Source organism: Trachurus japonicus, chromosome 20 (assembly GCF_045865225.1).
Source record: "Trachurus japonicus isolate A0001 chromosome 20, Traja_1.0".
Taxonomy (NCBI): Eukaryota; Metazoa; Chordata; class Actinopteri; order Carangiformes; family Carangidae; genus Trachurus; species Trachurus japonicus.
The window spans coordinates 7,242,240-7,268,389 of NC_140926.1; the positions used below are offsets into that span (position 1 = coordinate 7,242,240).

At 40.6% G+C, this 26,150-nt stretch overlaps 1 long non-coding RNA gene across 2 annotated transcripts in view; it reads left to right on the forward strand.

Annotated features, from left to right (window-relative positions):
• The window catches only part of LOC146966315 (uncharacterized), a 96,596-nt gene that overhangs the window by 40,265 nt on the left and 30,181 nt on the right, over positions 1–26,150 (forward strand). The window contains exons 2-3 of one of the 2 annotated variants that reach the window (XR_015034527.1): positions 22,666–22,788; positions 23,395–23,589. This is a non-coding gene — a long non-coding RNA (uncharacterized LOC146966315). The remainder of the gene's footprint in view (positions 1–22,665; positions 22,789–23,394; positions 23,590–26,150) is intronic. The other variant, XR_015034528.1, reaches the window with a different exon arrangement.

Here is a 26,150-nt window from a genome sequence, read left to right on the forward strand (position 1 = left end):
AACAATGATTATTTACTGTCTTGATTCTAAAACTGGCTCAGTTGACACAGTTTCTTCACTTAACAGTCGTCTGCACCAGGATTTCTGCATTTAGAGAAAAAACACTTCTTTCCACCAGACTGCAGAACTGGACTAAACCACAAACAACTCTCCAAATGACTGTTTCAATCTCTAATTACAGTTGTGCTACTGTAGGCGTGCATGATGATGGTGACTGGTTTTCACTGCAATTAACACAGTCTGGTCAGACAGGATCATCAGCTAATGAGCCGTTCAAGAGGCTGATCTCTGGTCAGTTGAGTCATGTCTGATCAACCCAGGGCTGGGACAGGTAGCTGATGTGGAGAATCCCAAAACACCCGAGGGCCCGGGGCCACATCAACGATGTGTCACTATGTCTTGCTAAAATGTTAAAGGGATAGTTCACCCAAAATTCTAATTTCACTCATTATCTACTCACCCTCATGTCGACTAAGGGCTGGGAGTCCACCGTGCCTTCTCTGAGTTACGGGGGGGGGGGGGTCCGCGCAGCAGTATTTGTCCATATAATGGTTGTGAATGGCGCTCACTTTTCTTTGTCCAAAAAGACACACCAAAAAACATCCAAATACCTCCATACTGCTCGTCTGTAATGTCCCTCTTGTATTGAAGCCCCAACATGAGAAATTGTTCCGCTGGTCGTGAGACGTGAGATTTGCACTGACACAGGAAGAGCAGTGAACTGAGACACTGGGAGCTTCCGCTACAAACAAGCTTAAAACATATACTTATTAAATTTTTTTCGGAACAATTTCTCATGTTGGGGCTTCAATACAAGAGGGACATTACAGACGAGCACTATGGAGGTATTTGGATGTTTTTTGGTGTGTCTTTTTGGACGAAGAAAAGTGAGCACCATTCACAAACATTATATGGACAAATACTGCTGCGCGGACCCCCCCGTAACTCAGAGAAGGCACGGAGGACTCTGAAAATTCTCTCAGCCCTTAGTCGACATGAGGGTGAGTAGATAATAAGTGAAATTTGAATTTTGGGTGAACTATCCCTTTAAGGAGGAGTTTGTATATGAATATGTTAACTGTCTCTTATCTAGGAGTCCTGGCTTTGACTCCTTTTTGAAACTGAGAGCTTTTTCCAAACTTGTTTTTAGACTGGCTTGAGGTTTACATTTTCAGTTGCGGTTTGGTGAAGTGGTCCAGTGGAGGAGCCTGAAGCCACATTGGCTCTCAAATAGCATTAGCTTGTTTTCACTGATGTCTGAGGTTCCTGCATTGGTACAAACAACACAGCAGACAGCAACAGACAGGATAGAGATAAATAAATAAATAAATAATGAGCTGAACACTTTCAAACAAAAGTGACCTTTAGACTAATTTGTTCATAAATGTTACCTTTCATTTTATATTTAACACTATAATTAAACTGTATATTCATCAAGCGTTTTCTCATTCTGATCTGCACTTCACTCTGCTTTTGTTTTTCATTTGTCTTCCACACAAAAGCTGCTAATTAAAGATCCTGCGATATAGTAATCAACAATAGCGAGTGGCCCATATAAACAGAAACCAACACAAATGAATGATGATAGGTCTGTCTGAGTTTCTTGCTCTCGCATGACACAAATCAATCAGCGCACAAAACAGGGTTTCTGGCCCAATTATGATTGAACAGTACGATTCAAAGAACGGCAACGTGCAGCCCGGAGCAAAAATGATCGAGCTTTTATTTCTTCTGAGGGAGTTTTCAGCCTCTCGGGTCCCAGAATCAGCCCCGGTTGTATCACTGATGATGCTGGAAGTGCCACTCAGTGTGATAACTTTGAAGTGATTGAGGGATGGGTGGGGGGTGGGGCATGAGATTTCTGTTTATTCAGGAGCCAGGTGCAGATAACGGGGCCATTAATGATTGGAAGTTGATTACAAGTCAACTTCTGCAGAGCACAGCGTGGCGCTTCGCAGTTTAATCAAGAACCAAAAAAGTTAATGGGTGCAGTTTCACATTTTGTTTAGGTTTTTAATATTTAGGTTAGTGTTTGTGTCAGAACATCAGATCATCTTTTTATTTCACTTTTATGCCGAGACAAAACAATATTTATCACTGAATGCATAAAGACTGAATGCATTGAACTGTGAATTCAAAGCATTCAAAATATTTTACTGTGAAACCATCTATGCCATATCAAATCCGATCAGCCCAGTCAAATGAAAAAACAAAACAAAAAACAGACTAAACTATTTCTCTATTTACTCCAATGTAAATGGCAATTGTTAGCATACTTTGCTAACTGGTGTCACTATCTACAATAAAACCACCAAGATCATTGGCTAAGTATGCAACTTCATATCTTAATGTCATGATTACTAAACACATTAATTAAAAAGCTCTAGCCTGGACTGTTTAATTAAGAAGTCAAATCAGTGTGAGAAATCCTAATGTGGCATTTTCACTGTTCTCTAAAGCTGATTAATTGATGATAAAAAAGGAATAAATGTCCCTCAAATACATAATGGAAGTTTAAATCTCTGAATTTTAGCGCCCAAATTTGCCAGTGAAAATTTGCTAAAGTTGATTTTTCAACTATAAAGTAGACTTCAGCACTAGTGTTTATTAGATTCAGATGCTTCCACAGTCAGAACCCATGTGCTGCCGTAGTGTGGCAGTGGAGCAGAGTTACAAAGTTTTGGTTGGGTGTCTTTAATGAGCACTTTTCTTGTTGCTGAAATTGACGAGCTCTGTGCTGGAAGGGTTGCATGTAATCATTCTCCACCAATATGAAATAATGAAGGATGAAGGGTAATTGTTAAACAAGTGGCCTCCTGGGAATCCTTACAAGATTGTACCTGACATGTGCAATGTGTATGAGGCGCTGTGTTTGCATGGACGCGCATCCACACTCACACACACACACACACATACACACACTCTCTTTTTCACACAAACACTTGCAGATTAAACCCTATTAATGCAAACTCAAAGCCCAAGTGACATCTCCAGCAGCGTAATGAGAAATTTAGCAGGAATCTGAGGCTGATTATCAACTGCAAATTTGTTGTAATGCCAGTAATCAGAGAAGATGGTACAGTGGAGAGAGGGAGAAATGAAGGGAAGCCAACAGCAAGCCTGAGCACTAATTAAACCGTACCTGCAGCTTGTTTCCTGCCATCTTTTTTTTTTTTTTTTTTAACATGACAATGCTGCCAAGGCCCTGAGGAGAATTCATTTCTCTGCCACGGAGAGAGAGGCTCTGATTTAATGGTTTGCTATTTATTGTCGAGTCCACCTACTTATCTGGCTTAAGTGACTAATGAATAAACATTACAACATGTTTTTGCTTTTAGAAATTGCTGTGTTTAAATGTGACAGCTTGAAAATCTCTGACATTCACTCACCCATCGCAAATAAGTGTCCCAATGTCAGAGAGGGAGCACAAACTAAGATGATAATCACCTCATGATATTCCTGTCTGCTCAGGTTCGCAGGGTTAATCACAAAATTAACTTATCATCTTCCTCGATGAAGTAATTAAGCAGTGCAGGACAAACTCTTCACATAATTGAGGGTGAATAATGAGGAAGAGGTACACAGTCTAGTGGGAGGGAGAAATATGGAGGAAAGATCACAGATTGGTAATTAGGGGACAGGACACTTGATGGATCCTGTAGGAGAAACGTTGTTGTGCCACTTATGGCACAGTTCTATCTCTGTGATGTATATATCTTAAGAGCACAAGCGTAATGAGAGGACGGCTACTGCACAGGCAAATTCTGTTTTCACACCCCACTCTTAATAAACCACCTTATGTGTGACTAAACCAGGCCAGAGTAGATTTATTTAATACACAGAAATAGATCGGACGATGCACATTCTGCACATTAATGCAAGTTTATATGCACAGGTATTTCTGAGTTACAGAGTAGGCATCTGGCTAAAGGTCACGTGTCATCTGGAGGAGACAGAAAACAGTTTGTTTCTGCTGCTTTGTAATGAGGATCCTTCACATCCTCTTGTTTTTTAGATTTGATGGAAGAGAAGAAAAGTTGGAGGAACTTTGGTCCAGTTGTTTCTGTTTAAAACTCGACTTCAGCAACGAGCCGACATTAAAAAAAGAGGTTCTAGGGTGTTCATGTAGAAATCAGCCGGTTTATACTGGGCTTTATTATTCTGACAAATCAAAAGAGCAAAGACTTGCACAGATAGACCTGCTAACATCTCGTTTTAGAGACAGCACCTACCTCCAAGCCATCATACATTTGAATATGCACTGATCACTTGCACTTTCTCCTCGCACCGGCACTTATGTTGAATGTGACGCTGCTGGGTATTGTCCTCCCCGTACATGCATTGTACGGCATTGTATGTATTATTTATTGTGGTGTAGTATGTGGTGGGAGTACTGTATTGTTTTTCTGTGAGAGCAAAAACCAAGACACATTCCTATCAACTTGATTTTACTTGTTGACATGGCAATAAACTCTTTGAATCTTGAATCTTGAATCTTAATAAAAAAATAAAAAAATAGAATCACTGGAAATTGCGATCGAATAGGCTTTATAATGTAAGACAGGAAGTAAAGGAGCCTGTTTAAGTTCAGGAAGTAGTGGGGCTGTGCATAAAGCCTATTGTTCATCATCACATAAAACACAAAAAAGCAGCAAATCCTCACACTGAACCCAGTGACCTGAAGGATTCATCACATATAAAACAGCTGAAGTTGAATAATCGACAACAGTCATTTCATGATGAACTGTTCTGGCTCAGATTACAGTCATTAATGCCCCAAATTAACAATGTGCTCTTTAAGAAGGGTCTAGAATAAAAGGGCTGTTGTTACCTCAGCTCTTAAGCTTATTATACAATAAGTAGGTCTCGTTTAAGTGCTTGAACTAAAGGACCGACTGAGTGTGTGTGTGTTTGTTTTTTGTGAGGCCAGTCTCGAGCATTACATGGAAGTTAATTAGGGTAAACAACTAATATGGCTTGTGGTCTCATTATGTAGTCTGGAGATGAAATAACTTAACCCTGTACTGACACTTTGCTTTTGGAGTTCAGGCTGCTTGGCAAACTGAAACAGAAGATCTGCAATGCTGAAATTTTAATATTTTACATAAAAACTGTAATCATTACCAAGGTTTTTTTTTCTTACAGTGCCTTCTTAAACTTTTATTTGGTTTTGCTAAGTGTCTTTCTACTGTTAATATCCCACAAATCAAAATGATTCTGGTGCAGACTCTGGTCCCTCGGCCTGAATCTGGCCCGTATACAGCAGCAGTATTATTAGATACTATACTTCCAGCTGTCAGGCAGACTGGAAGTTTCATTTTTCTAGTTTATTGAGTTGAGTGTAATGAATTAATTTACAAGCTAGTACCTTTTTTAAATATTTGGTTTAATGTGGAATATTCAACTGAACAGGAGTGATAAATCAAGTTGACGCTCAGCTTTTTTGTACATTTCTGTGAAATAATTTAGTAAACATCTGATGTTTGATTCGGTCCCAACGGCTACTACTTATTGTCTATGCAATATTATAATGCTGGTTAAGTATGTAAACACCTGCTGTGAACAATGTTGATAACTGACTTCATCAGACATACAAATTATTCATAGTCATAATATAATCAACAAATTATACAATAAAGGCTGTTATTTGGAAGACTGATTTATATATTCAATCAGAAATCAGAGGTTTGTTTGACTGAGACTGAGAATATTGAGCTTCAACTTCAAACAGTTTGTAGGAGAGGTGTGAAACACCTAACACTAAAAGACTTAATATTGATCATATATGTTCAGTGTCCAACAACAACAAATTTTCTTACTGGCCCGTTTGGCCAGTAGATTCAAGTTTTACTGGCCCCTTGTGTATTTTCACTGGCCCAGTCACCAAAAAGTGAAAATAGCTATGTTTTATTTACTGAAATTGGTTAAATTGTTCACATTACAATGAGGTGGTGGTGGTAAATGCATAAAAAAGGGAAAAAAACAAAACAGAAAAACACCGACTCATGAGCTGGTGCCGTGAGAAATTTAGCGGATAAAAAATAAACAGCTGATCACATGAAGCTTTTCGATTTTCCCAAGTGCATTCTAGCGAATCACGTTGCATTTCGTCGTACGGCCGGACGGGCCAGTGACCGGCCAATCACCTTGCCCTGCATGTACTTTTACTGGCCCCGGGCCAGCGGGCCATGGGTTACTGTATGTCGAACCCTGATGTTTCCAATTCAGTTGTGAAATGAGCCCGACCATATGCAGATGTGGACCTGTTCATGCCGAGGGGGGTTGGAAAACAACTCAAGGTCTGTTCAGCAGCCTTTTCCTGTGAAGCTCATGATGTGTGATTGAAAGCACCTGTAAAAGCCGGTATAGCGACCTTGAGCTGACATTTATTGTAGTGAGTGACTGAGTATATAACAAGTATACTGTACAGTTCATATCTGATGCATTTTTTTATGTTTTATGTAGATTTAGCTGGATAATGAATTAGATGTGGAGGACATGTTTTCTCAGTGAACTGTGAGGTCCGTAAACAAAAGCTCATAAATCCCATCATGTTTGATTACAAACTGCACCACACAGCGCACATGCAGCCTTCAAACACTGATGTTCTCATTATACTTTGAGACTGTTGTTTAGCTCTTACCCAAGTGTAATGATTGGGTAATCAAGCAGCATTTCCATAATGTGATGTGATGTGATAGTCTCAAGTTGAAGCGTTTAAATGAAGCAGATATAAAGCCCGGACGGTGTTATGTCAATATGAGGCCTCAGTGAAGCTCAGTGTGGATCTATAAATGTCTGCAGAACAGGAATTCAATGTCCAGCACAGCCCTCAGTGCTAATGTTGGTTTAATGTGCAGGACTGTAGCGCCAGAGGTGTTATTAGGACCATTATGTCTCCCCAAAAAGACAGCATCTATCTCTTCTGTATTTTCTGCATGGCGAGCACATGAATAGTTCAAATCAATACAGAGAATAGCAATCATGGGAAACCGCTCAGGCGTTGGTTGAAAAGTGCGACACGGCAAGCGGCGCTCGCTGTTTAACGGAACATGCACGGCCCTGCTTAGGCCTTGCTCAATTTATCGACTGCTGCAAGAAATCAACAGTGGCAAGCAGCTTAGCAGCTCTCTCATCCCATAATAGACTCCATTCATACAGGCCTTTTATTCTGCGCGCGCCGCAAGGTGACAAATGGACATAATGCCTGCCAGCCTGCCTCTGAATTTATTTGATTTTTTTTTTCTCCCCCCGTTTCCTCCTTCTCCTCCCTGTCCTCCCTTCACTTGTGATCCTCACTGATGCATCTTGACGCTCTCAAGTATCCAGAGTAAATTCACTCTGCCTCTATTGCTGTTTATAACCTTCAGACTGCCAGGAACGATCTGTGTATGCACACCACAGAAAGCCATTGTCACTCTTGAATAACTTGAGCCAAGAAAGAGGCAGAAAAGGTTTAAAAAAGGAGAAGAAGTGTGTGATAAAACAACAAATAACATATGGAGTATGTTAAGAAAGTTAAACAACTCCTAGAAATAATTTCAATTCCCTTAACAGCAATAGAAGTGTGTGTTTATGTGTGTGTGTGTGTGTGTGTGTGGGTAAATATTGCCAATGCTCTGCATCATAATTTCCAAAACCACAGATGGTAACTGAAAAGAAATTGTTAATATAAATCAAATGTTAATTTGTTTATAGCCACAACGGCGAGTAAATGCATCTTCTCAGACTGACATCATTTTATTATAGTATATATAAACAAATATGTTTACTGCTTTTCAGAAGTTTAGCAAAACACCATCAAGCACCCAGTTCTTGTTTACTTGTTAAAAAAAAAGAAACGGGGGGTATAAAATCAGAATGGTCATAATTCCACGTGAAGATGCAGAGCATTAATAATGAGAGCATTTTACTACGGGTGTAAATAAATATTTCAGCCTTAGAAGCCTCGTGTTGGTAATCTATCACCACACTCCCAAAGATGGGATGCTCCCCGCGGGAAGATAATTCACCAGTTGTGGCTCCTGAGCAGCAGATGATCTATACAGTCCTAGAAAAAGGTTATTTATCGCTTTCATAATTAAATTTGGTATCTTGGTGGAGAGGCTGTCGCGGTATGATTAATCAAGTCCCACTGGCCAGAGCCAGAGAGAGAGAGAGAGAGAGTGAGAGGGGCCAAGTAGCAGGTGTTGCTCACTCCAGCCTGAAAACGCTGCTCCTCTCTGCAGCGGCAGCACCTGAACATGGCGCTCCGGATGCTGCAGGAAGTCTGGACAAAGAGACGGGGAGACCTGACCTGACCTGTAAAAGAAAAGAACAAAACTGAAGAACTCACTGTTTTATGATCAATACTTACTTGGGATTTTTTTTGAATATCAAACATCACAGGTATACAAATGTTTGGTTACATAACAATTACTTTTGAGGCTTGTATACAGAAAGTAAACGTATATCTATAGTCTAAAATGCCTGAACTCCAGCAAACAGAAATAAAACAAGACAACTAAACTAAAACACAAGTAAAAATGGATAAAAAGGAAAAAAAAACAAAAACAGATCCTAACATGTTAGTGTCATGTCAGTGATGTGTATTGTATCATATCTCCTAATCAGGGAACTCAGACACAACATAAAGCTAAATAATAATAGTAGTGAGTGAATCAATTTCATGGATCATAAGTAGGGATGGGAATCGAAAACCAGTTCCTCTTCGGAACCGGTTCCAACTTGGATCAATTCTTGGAATCGTGTGCGTGTCTGCTTTAACGATTCCCTTATCGATTCCGTTTGGTTCAGAAACTCGCGCATTAATTGATTAATGACGTTACGTAACGTTCCGTTAAAATCAATCTTCATTATAAATGAGGATGCTTAGTGTTTATATCCACATGTCACCGTTTGTTCTCACAAAATAAAGTTAGTGGCGTGTCTGCGTGGAGCAGCTGCTGACAGATGCAGCTGACAGTGACGTTTCTTCATCACTAACCTGTGAGCCAGAGCCACCCTCCGGTCCTCCCTCCCTCACGTCGTGAGGACAGGACAACGTCTCCTGAACAGGCTACATGTCTATTCTTTCTGTTTTTCTCTCTTCATTCTAATCACTTCCTTTCAGGTTTTGCTCGTAGCCAGGTGAAACGGTAGCTGCGCCCTGTGTCTTTTCTCTGGCGCGCTCTCTCTCTTTCGCTCGCTCACTCGCTCTGCATAAAAACGAACGTTATGAAAACAATAACTAGTGAGAAGATACAGATGCATAAAAACTATGTAATGGAAACATTGTTAAATTCCTCCTGTGAGCACAGCTGCCCCACAGCCACAGTGGTCTAGTGTTAACCTGTCCAGGCAGGTCGGTCCTGTCAACTTTTTTAATGTCAGAGCCATTAATGCAGTGTTTTCAACCTTGGGGTTGGGACCCCATGTGGGGTCGCCTGGAATTCAAATGGGATCGCCTTAAATGTCTAGTAATTGATTAAAAATAAATAAATAAATAAATAAACTAATTATTTTTCACAATCTTAAACAACTATATTCTTGATATATTCACTTTCTTGAATAAATCAAGATAAAATAAAATGCAGCATATACAAATATCTGAGCTTGCTCATCTTGAATGAGGGTCACCAGAAATTTGTGATGTCAAAAGGGGCCAAAAAAGGTTGGGAACCACTGCATTAATGCAAACAAACCCATTTCTCTTTTATTCCCTCACCCAATGAGAATCGATAAGAGAATCGATAAGGAATCGAATCGATAAGCAATATCGATAATGGAATCGGAATCGCTAAATTCTTATCAATACCCATCCCTAATCATAAGAAAATGAATCATTGACTATTTCACAAATCAATACATCGTTTCAAAGCTTCTGATCAGACAAAAGACACAATTTTAAGGCCTCATCACCTCAGGCTCCTCATATTGATAATAGTGATAGAAAATAATGAGTAATAATTAAAATCATTAGTTGCAGTTCTATAGTGAAGGCATCGGTTTTTTTTAAAAAATGTTGATTATCATAAAGAAGAAGAAAAAGAAAATGACTTATCCACACATCTTAACCAGATGTTTGCACATCCATCCCTCTGTCTGTGTCACACAATAAGCACTCGTGTGTTGTGATGTCATCGACTCACCACAGGTCGACTGCACCTCAAACAAAACGTGACTTAGTAAGAAGCGTGTATTTTGCACGAGGCTCGCTCCACAAAAAAAAAGAAAAATCCAGGTTGTTGTTGGTGAATTTCACCGTTTCACCGTCGGCTGTTGCTCAGTGTGAAACCACCGTCAGGACTGTGTGTGTGTGTCGTGCCAACTACATGCACGTGCAAATAAAACAGGAAAACTGCCACAGAGCAACACACACACACACATTCATTGTAATATGTGATATTATCTCTTCTGGCCTCTGAAATGACTCAATTAGTGGCGTTGGAAGCGGTGGACAGAAGCTTGAGGTGCAGCCAGTAGAGTGTAACAGCAACATCTTTACTATCTCTCTATATAAGGGCTAAAACTAATGATTATTACAATATGACAATGATATTGTTTCCCCACGTGTGTGTGTGTGTGTGTGTGTGTGTTTATGTGTGAGTTTGTGTGTCCTCATGGCCTGGAGACAGATACTGTAGCAGGAACTACTGTCTTGTCTTGTCTGTCGCCTCTGTTTGTCACAACCTGCAGAAATAACTTTACAGGTGTGAATGTGTTTGGTCCAAGTCATAAACAGTTATCTAGTACTGAGTCACGCTTTCATATCTGTTTCATATTACATCATGTCAACGTGCCGACAGTTGCAGCAGGTGGTTATCTGTAGTTTCTTTCAGAGTTGTTTTAGCTGAACTGAATTATTGTTTTGTATGTTAAAAAAATGTTAAAAGGCATTTGTTTTAATATTAAACCTCTTTGCTTTAAGGAACTGTAACCACAGGATGCTTCTGCTTCCTATCTGACTGATCTCGTTATCAATTTGATGAATTTATTTCTTTATAAACTGTTAAAAAAAAAGAAAAGAAAGAAAAAAAAGCTGCTTTTGTTTTACAAACAGAATAAAAACCAATAAATCGGTTGAATCTTTGACGACTTGACTGATCAAAGTGGTTAATATGAGACAGAGATGATAAACCATTATCATGTCAGTGGCTCTAAAGAAGAAAAATGTCTTGCCCTCTAGGACCTCTGCGACACACATACACGCACACACACACACACACACACACATACCTGACAAGCTATTGTTTTGTTTTTTTCCACCTTAGATGGATGAGTGTTAGAATAATAGGCATTTCCATTTATTGATTAAATGTTACCAGTCCAACAATAGAAGACACAGAGTGAAGGGTGATGGCGTTCCCGGTGTCATCAAGGAGTCTTTTAACCACAAGAATGTGTCTAATGAATATGAATGGGGGCGTCTGGTGAATTAAGTAATTTAAACCGGATGCACTTTAAAAAGGTGACGGAGATTCAGCCCCCGCCGCTACTGCACGGTCACTGTAAGACTCAAAAAAAAAAAGCTGCCAGTCGCCATGTCAACGGTGTGTGGAGAGAGGAGGCGATGAACCGACTGTAGGACAACACAAAGTCAATATCCGTGTTGAGCACAAAATGAACACGGTGTTTAATCCTATGTCCACAACCATAGTCTGCTCCATCACATCGCTTCACCTGAGCTGTTGTTCAATTTACCTTCCACTGGCTGGCAGCCTCCAGGCACAGGCAGAGAGAGAGAGAGGGTGTGTGGGTTTTATTAGACCCTGCTTTTGTGTGTGTGTTTGTGTTTGTTTGTGTGTGAACATATGATCAGAAGCTATATGGATTACCACTCCTCGACTTGTTTTGAAAGGGCTCACATTGGCAGAAGTGGAGAGAAATGTGACAGATGATGATGATGATCGTCTCACTTCCCTGACAAATGCGATTAAAAAGCAGCCCATTATGTAAAGTTGGGATTAGCAAAGGTTTTGACAATCTTCTGTAAAAAAAAAAAAAAAAAAAATAGGACAAATTGAGTCCTAGAGCTATATATCCTGAGTGTTTATGTTAATCTACAGAAGTACGGTATGGGATCGGGGCTAAGCAAAAGGTACTTTCAGGTCTTTCATCTTCATCGAGGTGCTGCAGTCAGCGCCTTGACCAGAATGTTCAAAGTGAACAGGTACAGTACAGATGAGGGAAAAAGATTAGATTTTTCATTTCTCTAATAATGGTATGCAGGTTGAGTGCATGGTCTGTCAGCGTGGAGTACAGCAGGTTAATAATTGCCTGTCAAATGGGTTCAAGTTGCTCGCTTTTTACTCCGTATTAGTAGATGGGGAAATTAAAGTGAGAGTGTAACTTTTGCTGAGCAGCGGTGGCAGTGGTGATCACAGGACACTGGTGCATTGGGCTGAGTGCGAGTGGCGAAGGACATTGGAGGCAGTGTAGGCCAAAAAGCTGAAAACTAATATACAGGAAAAGAAAAACAAAGTTATCAAGTGACAAATTGCAGTACCACAAATGGCCAGTTGAGGGTGGCGCTAGACGGTCACCATAAACTTTCATGTTAAAGAGGAATATGCACGGTTTTTATCTTAACAATGCTACATTTTCACCTTTAAAGGGATAGTTCAACATTTTGGCAAATTGGCCCATTGCTATAATCCCTATAGTTTTAGGAATAGGTTAGTTACCTTTAATTGTTGGTGCAAGCTATTTTTAGAACGGCAGAGCAGAGCCGCGAGCTGCTCAGAGCTACGCTACGGAGGCTCATGGGATTTCTGGGTTTCCCTCATCAAACTCATCAAATACACAATCCAACAACTCCAAAACGCTCTGGTGGACAAGTTGTGACCTGCACATTCACCACGCTATGAGATAATAACACAACGTTACGAGACAGAGTTGTTTTAGAGGTAAATTCATGCAAAACCGCTGATGCGCATTACTATCGGGGGCAGTTTTGCATGAATTTACCTCTAAAACAACTCTTGAGCAGCTCACGGCTCTGCTCCGCCCTTCTGAAACACCTTGCACCGACAATTAAAGGCAACAAACCTACTCCTAAAACTATAGGGATTATGGCAATGGGCCAATTTGCCAAAATGTATATTCTGGTGTTTACATTTGCACTGGATTTTATTTTGACTTTAGCTGTGTATACTTACAGTGTTTTACTCCACTTGCCTCTACACTAGTACTGTAGCTACACTGCTTTCCTTCATGTTTACTGTATCTTTAGTATATTGTTGCTGCAGCAGCTGAGTTTCCCCTCAGGCCTCGTTACAGCTTCATCCAATATTATCCCGTCTGATGCCTGTACAGTCCGACTCCATTCCTGCCTGACGTTCAGCAGCTGCCTGCACGGTGTTGCTGCACCAGAGGGTTTCTCTCCTCTCTGTTGTTGTCCTGTGGTTTTATCCCTCTCACCTCCTCACCTGGCTGCTGGCCTGTGGGCTGCGAGCCTCAGATGGTTAATTATGTCTTGTCTGAGCCGTGATCACCTCCTCCAGGGCCCAGCAGCATAACGCCGTATCAGAGGCAGCCTATTGAACTCCCTCCCAGCACCACCGGGGTGACCAACCGCCTGGCTAATAACGATTCATGCAGCTGCCAATCCGGCTGAGCTGCGCCATCAATATTGCTGTCTGCAGAATAACATCAATTAAGAGACAGGGATCTGAACATTAAGACGCAGGACAAATACCACCCGCCGGGGTTGATGTCTTAAATGGCAGGAACAGACAAGCTGATTGCGGAGGCGATATTTTCAAGCAGCGTGTGAAGACTGAGACTGAGAGAGGCTTGTGTGCTCCTGCCTCAGTCAGGCTCGAACACAGATACTTTAAACACTAGATCAACATTTTGTGAGATGTCTGTCTGCTGGAGAGTCTGATGAGAAGATACCGCTCACATGTGCTGCACATGTGCACTGTCAATCTGCAAGAAAACCAGTGAATGCATTTCCCAAAGTATAAATCCACTGTGTTAATGCTTTCCTAGGTTGTACAAGAATGATGGATACTTTCAATAAATAAACTATAGTCTTCAGTGCTCGTGTCTTGGTGCTTCCGATATCTGGCAGATACATTTTGGATATCTTACTCATGCTTACCAACCAGAGGGAATCCCCTGCAGTTTTCAGTTCACATAGAAAGACTGTAGCACAACTAATGAAACCACTGCATGTTAAATAAAAGGAAGAGCCCAAACTATACTGCAGAGGTCATGGGTTCAAGTCCGTCTCATGGCCCTTTGTCATGCATGACCCTCCTTATTTCTCTCCCCAAAATGCCTTGAAATGAATGATAGATGTATAAAAAATAGCTAAAAGTGATGGGTTAGTTAAACCATTTCTCCAATTAATCTACACATGCAATTATTTAAAGTAACAGGCAAATGTAATACATTAATGGCTGAAGTATCTCTAGTAAATAGCTGACAGTCCACTGTGTATTATCAGAGACAATTTGAAGAAAACTAACATAAACATTGACATAAATGTATGAAATTAACTAACCCTCATAACGTTCTGTTATTATCTCATAGCGTGGTGAATGTGCAGGTCACAACTTGTCCACCAGAGCGTTTTGGAGTTGTTGGATTGTGTATTTGATGAGTTTGATGAGAGAAACCAAGAAATCCCATTAGCCTCCGTAGCGTAGCTCTGAGCACCTTGCGGCTCTTCCCCGCCGTTCTAAAAATAGCTTACACCGACAAATAAAGGTAACAAACCTACTGCTATGACTATAGGTATGACTGAATGGGCCAATTTGCCAAAATGTTGAACTATCCCTTTAAATGTTGTTACCTTCAAATGTCATATTCATTTTTTGTTACTTCTTGAAAAAAAAGAAGAAAAACAAAAAACATTAGGGGATAAGTTGCAAACTGATGCTGTTTAAAATCGTTGCACAGACTCTTAATGTGCCACCCAGAGAGGCGTGTGAAGAGTCAGAGGCTGCCTTAATCATGCTGAACAGTGGGGAATGCCTCATGGCCCCCACTCCGTTCACAGCAACAGCAGTCAGCACAGGGGACGTGGAGGGAGGGGCAGGTTGAAAAACCCCAGGCCCTACAGTGCAGGCCTGGGTTATTATCTGCTATTACCCTGATTACTGAGCCCTTCATTTGAACGACTGAGGTGATATTAATTTTTTTTTTTCTTTTCCATTTATCCCTGGTATAACTATCAAACTGAGCCGGAGACGTTCATTAGAGAGTCAGTGAATTGAATCTATTTGGTTAAAAAACAGCGCGCCATGACTATGATCAGAGACACTAAAGTAAATATCAGTGGACAAAACTCATTTGTTTTACTTATTTCCTATGTGCTCTGCTTTTTTCTTCAGTCTCCCCGAAAAGTATTTCACTAAAACACAGAAAAGCCTCATTGCATTTAATAAATAAAAAAATAAAAAAACACTTTCATCGCCCTAGTTATGCCATCTGTGAAAGTCAAATTCCCAAATACATAGTTATTGCTAATTCTCCCTGCGTCCTCAGACAAATATTGCTGCTAGGGAGCACCATATCTAGTGATCAATCATATCACCTCTCTGAACCTGCTATGCAATTTATTAAGTGCTGAACAAATGGGCCGGAGCAGGCGAGCGGCTGTTCCCAGGGCCGGGGAATGTAAATCTAAGCAGAGTAACAAATTAGTCGGACTTCGCTCCTTTTTTTTCCTGCTTGCATACTAAAATTGCCTGTTGGCGATGCAAAGCAACCCAAGGTAGGCATTAAACTTGCAAAAGGTTATAGGAGAAAATTTGTATTTGTAGGCCCGACAGCCTGAAGTTGTTGCTACACTGCATTAAGGTAATTGTTCTCCTCCACTTTTAGCTCCAAGACTATTTTCATTTTCTCACCTAATATGATTTAATTATTATGTGTTCACCAGCAGCTCCCAGGACAGCGCCATTATTTATCTCTCTTTGACCAATATGTACACGAAAGAGAAAGTAGAGCATAATAACTCCAGTTTCCACTTGTATCTTGATTTTTATTTATAGACATTAGAGAAGAAACCAAGAATCAGACCTGTTATATAACAATACAGCACAGATTTTTTTAAAGCAGTGCCCTACATCAACATCATTGCGTATGTTTATAAAAAAGGACATACGGTGTTAAACTTATGGGCTATAATAACCTCATCAGCATTGTTTATTCATAAACCCAACAGATTGAGACAATTTAGGGGGTTTATTATTTATGGCCTTATAGCGCAACTTGTTTTATTTTGCTTTTCCACTAGCACCTACTACCTGGTACTTTTTTTGGAACGCCTCAGCCCGGGTTCCAAGCGAGCCGATGACGATACTAAAACGTGACATCAACTGACTGAGTTGTCACTGAAAAAGTCACAAGCGCGATGTCCAACATGAGAACCAAACCCACTCATTTTAAAAACACACCGGCAGCAGTGCCCACTGATCTGTACTGAGACTGTTGCTGTTCTTTCATGCCAGTTAAATAACTGACGTGGTCACAGTCGAGGTGCAGACGAGTGAGTTTGGAGCTGACGAGAGGATCAAGAAGAGAGAGCAAGACGGTGCGACCGTAGCCGCCGTGTTATGACGACCTCGCCCATGTTGAGGAGGAACAATGAAGAACTTGTAAGTTGTAACGGAAAAGCACTTAATCGAGCAGAGTCGAGCCGAGTCGAGCTGTAACCGTGTTGTGGAAAAGGGTACAAAGTAATGGTAACTGGTAGATTATTATTATGCGTCTGCCCATGGGCCGCTACTACTTAAAGCAGAAGTAAGCGGAATTTTTGTGTTAATATAAGTCTTAAATAGTTATATCTTCCGACAGCAATCACTTACATAGAGTGTTTTGTCTGAAACACGGGTCTGTCAGTCACTCTGCTCTGCTGTAAGCCGATGAGAAAACTTTCCTTGTATCCTACAACCTTTATCCAATGAGGAGAGAGAACGGCATAAAGGGGCAGTCCTCTCTGTGTGTGCAGCCAAGGGATGCGCGTGAATGTGGTGACGTAGGGACGAGGGCGGGGACTGCTAACTCCATCAGCTGACAGGAAGTTAGCCAAAACAACCGGATCGCTTACTTCTGCTTTAATGGAAATAGTTAAACCTTGCAACACACAGTGTTTTAGGCCTGTCTTTATCCAGATGTTGTGCTTGTGTTGTCACATCTGCCACCATCATGTGACCAGATGTGGTTGGACCGGTGCCGAGATCAATGTATCTCCTCTGCCAGAAATCAGCACATAGCTACTACAGCCTGGTTAAAGGGAGTGAAAGACATCTGCCCACCAACCTGACGTCTACACCCCTAAGCTGGATTTATACTTGATCCGAGGGGGTTTAGGTTTTAGAGTTATGGTCCGGCTTCCAGTGCTGTTGGTGCTCTCAACACCCACAACAATAGAAGGAGACACCACTGTGCTTCCTGCATCGGCACTGGAGGTTGATCATGTACTGCAAAACCACCCGGAGTGAGAGAACTTCCCAGGGATACTGTGCAGGGCTGAAACAAACACGAGACTCTGAACAACAGGCCGACAGCTCAGAAAGCCTGTACCGCTGATTTAGTTGCTGTATAGACACTTTCTTGCACTTTTTTGTGTTTACGTCCTTTAAATGTGGCAGTGGGAAAGTGAAACCTGCTGAAGTTTTGTGCTCCTGTCCACAAACTCCAAAACTCACCAAAGAGTAAAGAGAAAACAGTTCTCCTCTATGCTGTTTAATTAACTGTGATAAAGTGCGAGTTATATGAGATTAATAATTAAGGAACTGTATTATAAATGCCACGGGCCCCAAATATTCGCTCATTATTTTACCAGTTTGGGTTTAAGCAAATAATTTGAGTTGACTTTATCAATCCAGACACATTACACCAACAGCAAATGCCATTATTCTTTTCTTGGGTACCAATTTGAGACATAATTCAGGAACAAAGGCAGCAGCGTAAATTGTGGGCAGACGGAGTCGGCGTCTGTTGCAAATCAGGAAAGCGGTCGTCTCGTCGATATTTTTTTATTTTTTTCCCCACCAGTACTCGTCATGGATGGAAATGGCATCACAAGACTCTTTCAACATGAATACCAACCTCATACCGATGCTCCGACCCGGTCGTGAACTTCCCGGTATCTTTGGCAAACAGACGTCCCCCTGAAAATGACAAAATGTTTGAAATCCCTCCGCTAGATTTCCTCTGTGCTGTATGAGAGGAGCAGCGTTAACTCTCCCCAAACCTCACCTTTTATCTGGTCATTTAAAATTCATAAAGTGTGACTCCGTGATTACTTTTACACATACTGCCTTTGACCTCCTGTCGCTTCATTATCATAAAGCTGTGCAGAGGAGAACGAGCCGTCGCCTCCTCTTTTGTGCCACTGTAATTGCTTTCTTAATTTTGGGAGGTGAGGAATACTGATACCGCAGCCCAGACCATGATATCGTAGGAGGTACATTGTTGTGTTGGGGGGGAGGAGGGGCTCCATCCAGAAACAAAAGCAAGGAGTCAGTCCACCAGTGAATGTCCACCTCCTCCTGGACACATAACTTAACTTATAATACTTATAATTTGGCAGAAGATGGCAAAAAAAACCTGAGAATCTGCCAATTTCTCTGCAGATCTTAGCACTTCACATGTGTCTCTTTGGGTCAGTGGACTCGTCTACAGGTGCTACAAAGAAACCTGGAAAACATTCCTGTTCTTCTTCCACTTCCTGGGGCCATATTCATCAAGCTTCTTAAAATGACTCCTAACAACACTACTAAGAGTTGACTTATGGGTGAAAACCCTAATTCTTTGCTGAAAGCTGCACTTAAAAGTTATTTATCAAGCATCTTACTCCGACTTTTCTAGCAAAGTGTCGGACTGAATCTTTAGTGTCAGTCTCGGAGTTGAGTTACTATGTGACGTCACTTCCAAATTGATAGGAATGACCAATTGCTGAATGGAGTCCCTTATCTAAGAATATAGAAATATCTTATATCTCAGTAATCAGATCTCAGTAAATAGTTAAATAGCCAATGGGAGTGTATATTCAACTGTGTTTTGACAATAATCTTCAAAATAATACAAAAATAAATGTTCATAATCTTTCCAATTCATTCATTCAGCGTTACATTGTTGATGAGATGACAACCCTTATTAAATCCATGCATAAATAGCTTTTATTCATAAGTTTGAGAGTAGGACTAAATTCCACAAATTCTCAGCACTTTAGACTAAAATGTCACTCAAAGACGCTTGATAAATACAGTACGGCCCCTGGTCTCCTGTCTCTGAGTCCTCGCTCTGTGTTTGGACTTGTGAACAGCTTCTTCTCCAAACTAATTTCTGGCCCATGAGTGTTCAGCCAAACAGCTTCCCATGTAACATTTATCGAAGCACAGCCAGAAAGACAACAAAAAAGCTGTTGAAGTCGTTCTGCTCTCATTTTGTCCTCTCCGATTTTTTTCTCCCACAATATTCGAGGCCTCAAACCGGAGCCTCTGGAACAGCAGCGCTCATAGCAGCCATCAGTAAATCCCATATAACCTTGTCAAGGTCGAGCTTTTGAAGATAACAAGATTCTGTTGCGATAGTCACAACATAGATAAGAAATATACATTTTATAATCAAATATTGATTTTTTTCCCCCCTCCTCTCTATCTTCCTTTCAAGTGTTTGACATCAAATTGACTTTGCAGGAGACTCATATTTTTCTGAGAGTGGGAAGAAGAAGAGGCGTCAGTGGTAAATACGAGAATAAATTATTGATAATAATGAATATTAGTATTTTTTTCCCCACTCATATTCATCTAGTGTGAACTCTGTCAACCAGAGTTTTCTTAACTCTCGAAATCAATGTCCTGTTTAATCGCTGAGATGTATATTGATCAGGCGAGACATTATCTTAATGTCAAAATGTATTTGGTAAAGGTCTGCAGGGAGATATTAATAAATATTCAGCTTTAATTGGTTCATGACCACTGTGTCACACCTACTCTGGTACAGCCTCCCATTACTCCTATGAATAGATGTTTTGGCGCTGTTGTTGATGTTGAATCAATGAAAACATCTCTGGATTAGTTTGTTCACCGTCCAGCCCCTCCCACCTGGTAGCGGCCATCTTTAACTCATCCTGCATCCGTCCCTGTTATCCTCTCCTCAGTCTATGTTATGTTATGTTATGTTTATTTATTTGATATGGACATCACAAATACATTGAGACTGTTCCAGTGGACAGACCAGATGCTCTGCTTGAGTGTGTTTAGCACAAGTGCTAATTTTCAACACCTAACACCAACACCGTCTAATCTGTTAAACACGCAGCTTTCATTATTAAGTCAGACTAAAGCCTCATAATCTAACAAATATAAACTAATACCATTGGAAATGTGCAATAAACTTCATGATTCGTCATCTATTACTGATTTTAAAATAAAAAAATCCCCAAATCCCTGAATTATAATGACCAAAACTGGTGCACACCCTAAAATCCAAAGAAAATTCATTTATACAAAGTTATTATTACAGTTTTTTCACAATTTTCATTATTTTGTATGTAAAAAAAAAACTATATAACCTGAGGGGAAAGAGACACCCTGTGATAATACATGGTGCTTTGCTATAATATGAAATTCCTGTAAGATTGATGTCAGCCCAAAAAGTTGTCATAAATTCTGTTCTCCTAATAAAACAGCCGGTGAAGTGATTGTAGGCGACTTTATCCTCTGCTAAATCACAGCTGACAGTGTCGGAGAGCTACAGGTCATTCAGCAATATTTAAAGCAGAGTGTAAATCATCATGTTTACCCCTCTGAGATAAAAAAGAACAACTAATCTTAGTCTTTCAAAGTATGAAACTAGATGCCAGTGGCCTTTTCAGTCCAGTTTGTTGTGACTGTGCAGTGTTTCGTAAGCAGATGATGAGAAAGGAACTTGTGAATAAGGTGCAACACACGTGATCTGTCAAGTATTTCATCTGTCAAAAGGAAGAAAGAAGTGCTGCCCCGCTGCTGTGAACATAACTAGGCGTCGCTAGGGAGATGGTAATGCAGCCGGCCTCCCTGGGTAGAGGTGGTTTATGTAGAAACAAGACTGTAATCAAGCACAAGGACAGGGTCTAATTACTCATCTCAACCCTGTCGCTCAGAGATCACATCACCGCTCATGAATTACAGGCTTCGTGGTGACCTGTCTCTCTGTGAGGGGCAGGCCTGCTTCCCTCTGACAGCACCTGGGACACACACACACACACATACAGACACAAATATATACAGAAATAGAGTAAAGACATTGTGGACTGCACCATGTGTGTATAAGTGCATATGTGGTTGAGTTGCAAAAATAGAAGTTCACAGATGATATAAAAGAAATGTTGCATGGCGACATGTTTCAGACCCAGTATATTTACTAGGATGATGAGTAGAGGGCTGGTCTGCAGCCATTATTTTAAAGGAGACATATTCTGCCCTCTTTCCACAAATTAAAATAGTTCCCAGGTGTCTTAAAGACACATCTGTGACATTCTTTGGTCAAAATCCCCCAAGGATCAAACATCACAGCTCTTTTCATCCTCTCAAAACAGCCCTGTTCAGAACGGCTGGTTTCAGTGCCTGTCCCTTTAAATGCTAATTAATCACTGCTTGCCCCGCCCCTTCTACGGGTCCCAGGTAGGGGCGGTGTTATGCAAATTTAAATCCTAGTTACATCACAGGAAGGCAACTGAGGGAACAGCTTGTAAAACCACATGGATTTCAACCTAGGGAGTTTGCACATTACAGATTTTTTTTGTCAATTCTCACATTTTGTGGGCCAGAAGGCAAGACAAACACCCAAATATATGTTAAAGGTGTACAGAAATGGCCGTTTGTCCTGTTTGTCGCGCCGAGTTGTCCCGAGCTGCAACACGAGTTTACCCGAGTAAGGAAAACGAATTTGATTGGTCGTTATCGAGTGGGCGGGATATTCAAAGCTTGGGGCGAGACCGAGCTCCGTGTGTGTGTGCGTGTCTCAGACGTTTGAATGACGGATTACGGATCCAATATCAGTGGCTGATGAATCGTGTACAGGCTGACGTATAATCCATGCGCTTGCATTATCCAATGCGGGAAAAAAAATACACACTTTCATCCCGGATTTACTCAAAAATAGAATTTTGCACAAAGTTTGGCCTACATCGTCTGATAGATGAGTTATTACATTAATTTTATGATCCAGAGTGGGCTCAAATTCAATTTTCTTTTCTGTACACCTTTAAAGAGCCTTCAAAAAGTAATATTTCCGTAATATAGTTGCATTATTATTATTTTTTTTGTATGAAACAAATAAACTAAACTATGTGGTACTCCTGGATGTAGGGTTAAAGTGTGAGACGGGTTAAAGAAGATGTTCATACATTACCCAGGTGTCAGTAAGAAGAGTTAAACAGGTTGTGTCTGCTTCCTTCTTCCATTTCTAATGTGTTTCCAATTGTAGTGGTCCTAACTCACGCTGCTTTAAGCCTCATTGACCTCCAATAACTAACCAACTACAGTACAAGAACAACTGGTTGGATATACTTGTTTTGCATGTTGTTATTTCTGATTACATGTGTGTTTTGCATGCTTTGCTTTAATTACTCCTGAAGCGTTTTGCTTGTGATTTACTTTGTTTACACTGTTTTGACCCCTTTTGTTTGCTGTAATTCTGTTCTGTTTTGTGTTTTCTCTGCCGTAGTGCACAACCCAGATGAGAAGTGCAGCAGATTGTGAACAATTAACCCGATGCTCAGGCAGGAGGAGGAGGAGACTCGGGGAAGCGATCTGTAACCAGGAAGTGGAGTTTGAAACGGCAGAATCGACAGCAGAACGAGTGAGTAGAAGTTTTCTTTCGAGATTCAGATGCAAAGTGACGGCTAACAGGGTTGTGCGTGTGTGTCATGGGTCTCTATCGGCCACCACACACACATACACAATCACATCACAGTGTGTTCCCATCAACATCAAGCAGCCTCTGTTCCAACACCTACTAATAATTTATGGCTGTAATCCTGCCGGAGTTATCATTATAAACTGAAAGGGTCAATTAGTTACTGGTTGATTAAAAACTGAACCATAAATACAGAGGAGGCCAGACACTCTTCCTCTGCACAAATGACACAGGGACCTTGTATCTGTGATCAGTGTCGACGCTGCTTCTGTTCATATTCAGGATCTGTTTCATTTTTGAGGACTATAATGTGAAGCACAGCACATTTCTATCCAGTCAGACAGAGACACTACATTGTTGTGTATCTAGGCAAATATCTCAACAAATGTAAATGTCTCAGAAGACATGTGCCCTGCTAACATCTCCCTGTCACTGTAAATAAATACACAGATGTGCACATAACACACACGTTTGTACACACAGACATACACACAGAGTTATCCCTCCCCCTGCTTCCCTTGCTGAGATTGATTTACCTTTGTGTCCCAGGCCTGCCGTTATCATGGGCCTCTCAGACAGGCCTGCTATGATAGCTCAGGGAAAGTGGGACGGAGGTGGCAGCAGGCGCATGATGGAGAAGAGCTTCTTATCACCGATGGAGAGATCAATCATTCTTACACTGAGAGAAAGAGAGAGAGAGGGAGAGAGAGGACGAGAGGAGAGCAGCTTTGGACTATTTCCTAGGTAAACAGATCTACTCACTGTAAGCTGGTTTTTAAAGTTTCGTGTATTTAAGCAAAAAAAAAACCTGAGTAAGGGCTTGTGTTTAAAGTGTCCATGCAGAGAACCCCTGAAATTACACTTTTTACCTGCAGGCTGCGGCTTTTCTAAGGACGTTTGTGGTTTTTTCCGGAGAGATCAGAGTTATTGATTTGATTTTTAGAAATAAATATAGGAAGTCATAGAAAGAAAGGGATCATCTGTACACGTCTGTTCAGCTCCAACACATGAAGAGCCACATTTTGGTACAACAGCAGATAGTAGATACTTCAGAAAAGAAAATTGAATTTGAGCCCACGATGGGTCTTAAAACTAGTGTAATCACTCATCTATCAGACGATGTAGCCGAAACTTTGTGCAAAAATCTGTTTTCGAGTAAATCCGGGGTGAAAGTGGGGTAGTTTTTTTCGCATTGGATAATGCAGGCGTGCGAATTATGCAGCACGTTGCTCACGATTCACCAGCCAATGATATCAGGATCTGTCAATCAAACATCTGAGAAAAACCAGGAAGCTTTGACATCGAGTGGTGGTTTTTGCAGGAGTAAGTGGTTTCGAGTTGTAGTGAGCAGTTTCGTGAGTTTTGGGAGAGTTATTATCTAGTGTGCAGTTGCAAGAGAGTGAAACAAACACTGAATGTCCCGCCCGCTCGATAACGCCCAATCAAATTTGTTTTCCTTACTCGTGTAAACTCGTGCGGAAACTTGTGGAAGGAGGCAGGACAAACATTTCTGAATACCTTTTTTTTTTTTTTTTTTAAAAGGCAACAAACTAAAATGACAGTCTCACAACTTGTGCTTCTTTTGAAATTATCGGGAAATTATGGATCTGTGAAACCTTCCTTTTTTGCATCCAATGCCGGCATGGTGAGTGGTATCATATAAGCCATCTGAGAAAAATACCCCAAAGAAATGCAAAAAGTAGCACATGTACAGTAATGCATAAAAAATGGAACATTTTGTGCATTTACTGTAGAGACATGAGTCATATCTGGGTGATAATCTGATCTAAGTGTGGAAATCTCACCACAGGAGTCATTTACACTTAACAAGGAAGACATGGAGAAACTAAGTGGATAATAACCCTCACAGGACTCCACTCGGCTTAGCGCTTAAAAACACACACAGTACTTTGTACAGTAATGTGGTAAATGGTAAAATGTGGCACAAATGACAACCTAATTACCCTCGGTTAACTAACAGTCCCTACAGCAATAGGTTTCTAATCCACCAGCACAAATGACGGTGAGAGCCGGAGACAGCGAGCAGCTTTTTTAATGTTTGCTGCAGTGTGTACAGTCTTTAATATGTACAGATACAGAATATAACAAAGACAGTGGTGTATGAGGGTGAGTTCAGGCAACAACGTCTTTTACCAACCTGGTAAGATTTTGTGAAGAGGCGTTAAAATATATCTAAAAATGTAAAAAACAAAACAAAAAAAAACATATGTACTACATAAACAGATATGTGTTACTGTGAAACATAATTTCCTGCAGACATGGCTGATGAAATCCTGACACGTCATATTAAAGAGATAAAATTGCAGTAGTAACATTTAACCCCCCCACATATGTGGGAGTGATATTGTTGAAGATAATGATTCACTGCAAGTGTTGGCAGATTTACAGCTTTCTATTTAAACACCATATTACATAATTAAATCTTTACTGAAGTCAATGACTCCACCTTCCACCATGTATCTGTCCTGTTTCCCTCCGCTACGACGACTTTTCTGTTTATTCAGTTTGATTGGTTCATGAAAAGCTTTTACAGTCATAAACATAGTTGGTAGACCATAATTTAACTTTCCTTTAACCTGTCATAGCCAGAGCTGCTGCTGTTTGAAAAATCGCTTTCCGATAATAGTGTTTAAGAACCCGACCATTAGTTACATCACAAGTTATTTCTACCTGAAACAACTGTGACCTGGAAACTCTGCTGCTGTGGAGACACAATGTCCTCAATCAACCTATAGTGACCGTTCAGTCCACTGTGTATTGTCCAGTTTCACTCTATGAACTACTAACTATGACACATGACATGGTGCCAAGTGAAATCTAAGCTTTGTTGAGTTTATTTTTATTTTTTGATCCTGTAATTTCTTGATAATGGATATTATTTATTATGAATGCGTTATTCTGTTATTGGCATCATTTCTTCTGTCCAATATATGGACCCAGTTTTAATTATTGTTGCTTTGGCAAACAGAAATTGTAATTATCAAGCGTTTCTGAAATCCTCCTTGAATGTTAAAACATCCACAGAGTGCTTTGTGATTTGTTGCCAACACACTTTGTTAGTTTGGTGCAGTTGACTCACTTCCACCTACCTAACGCTGGCAAACTGTGAAAGCCCACTAGTGACACATTTGGAGGTAGATAATGAAGAGGCAGATGGCCTCTGCTGATGACTCTGATGTTTATACGATATCTCATCATCTGCAGTATCACACACAAGTTTCTTTTTTTTTTTTCTTTTCTGGACTCACTAGGAGCTGCCCTGTTTTTATATGTAGTATTTATAG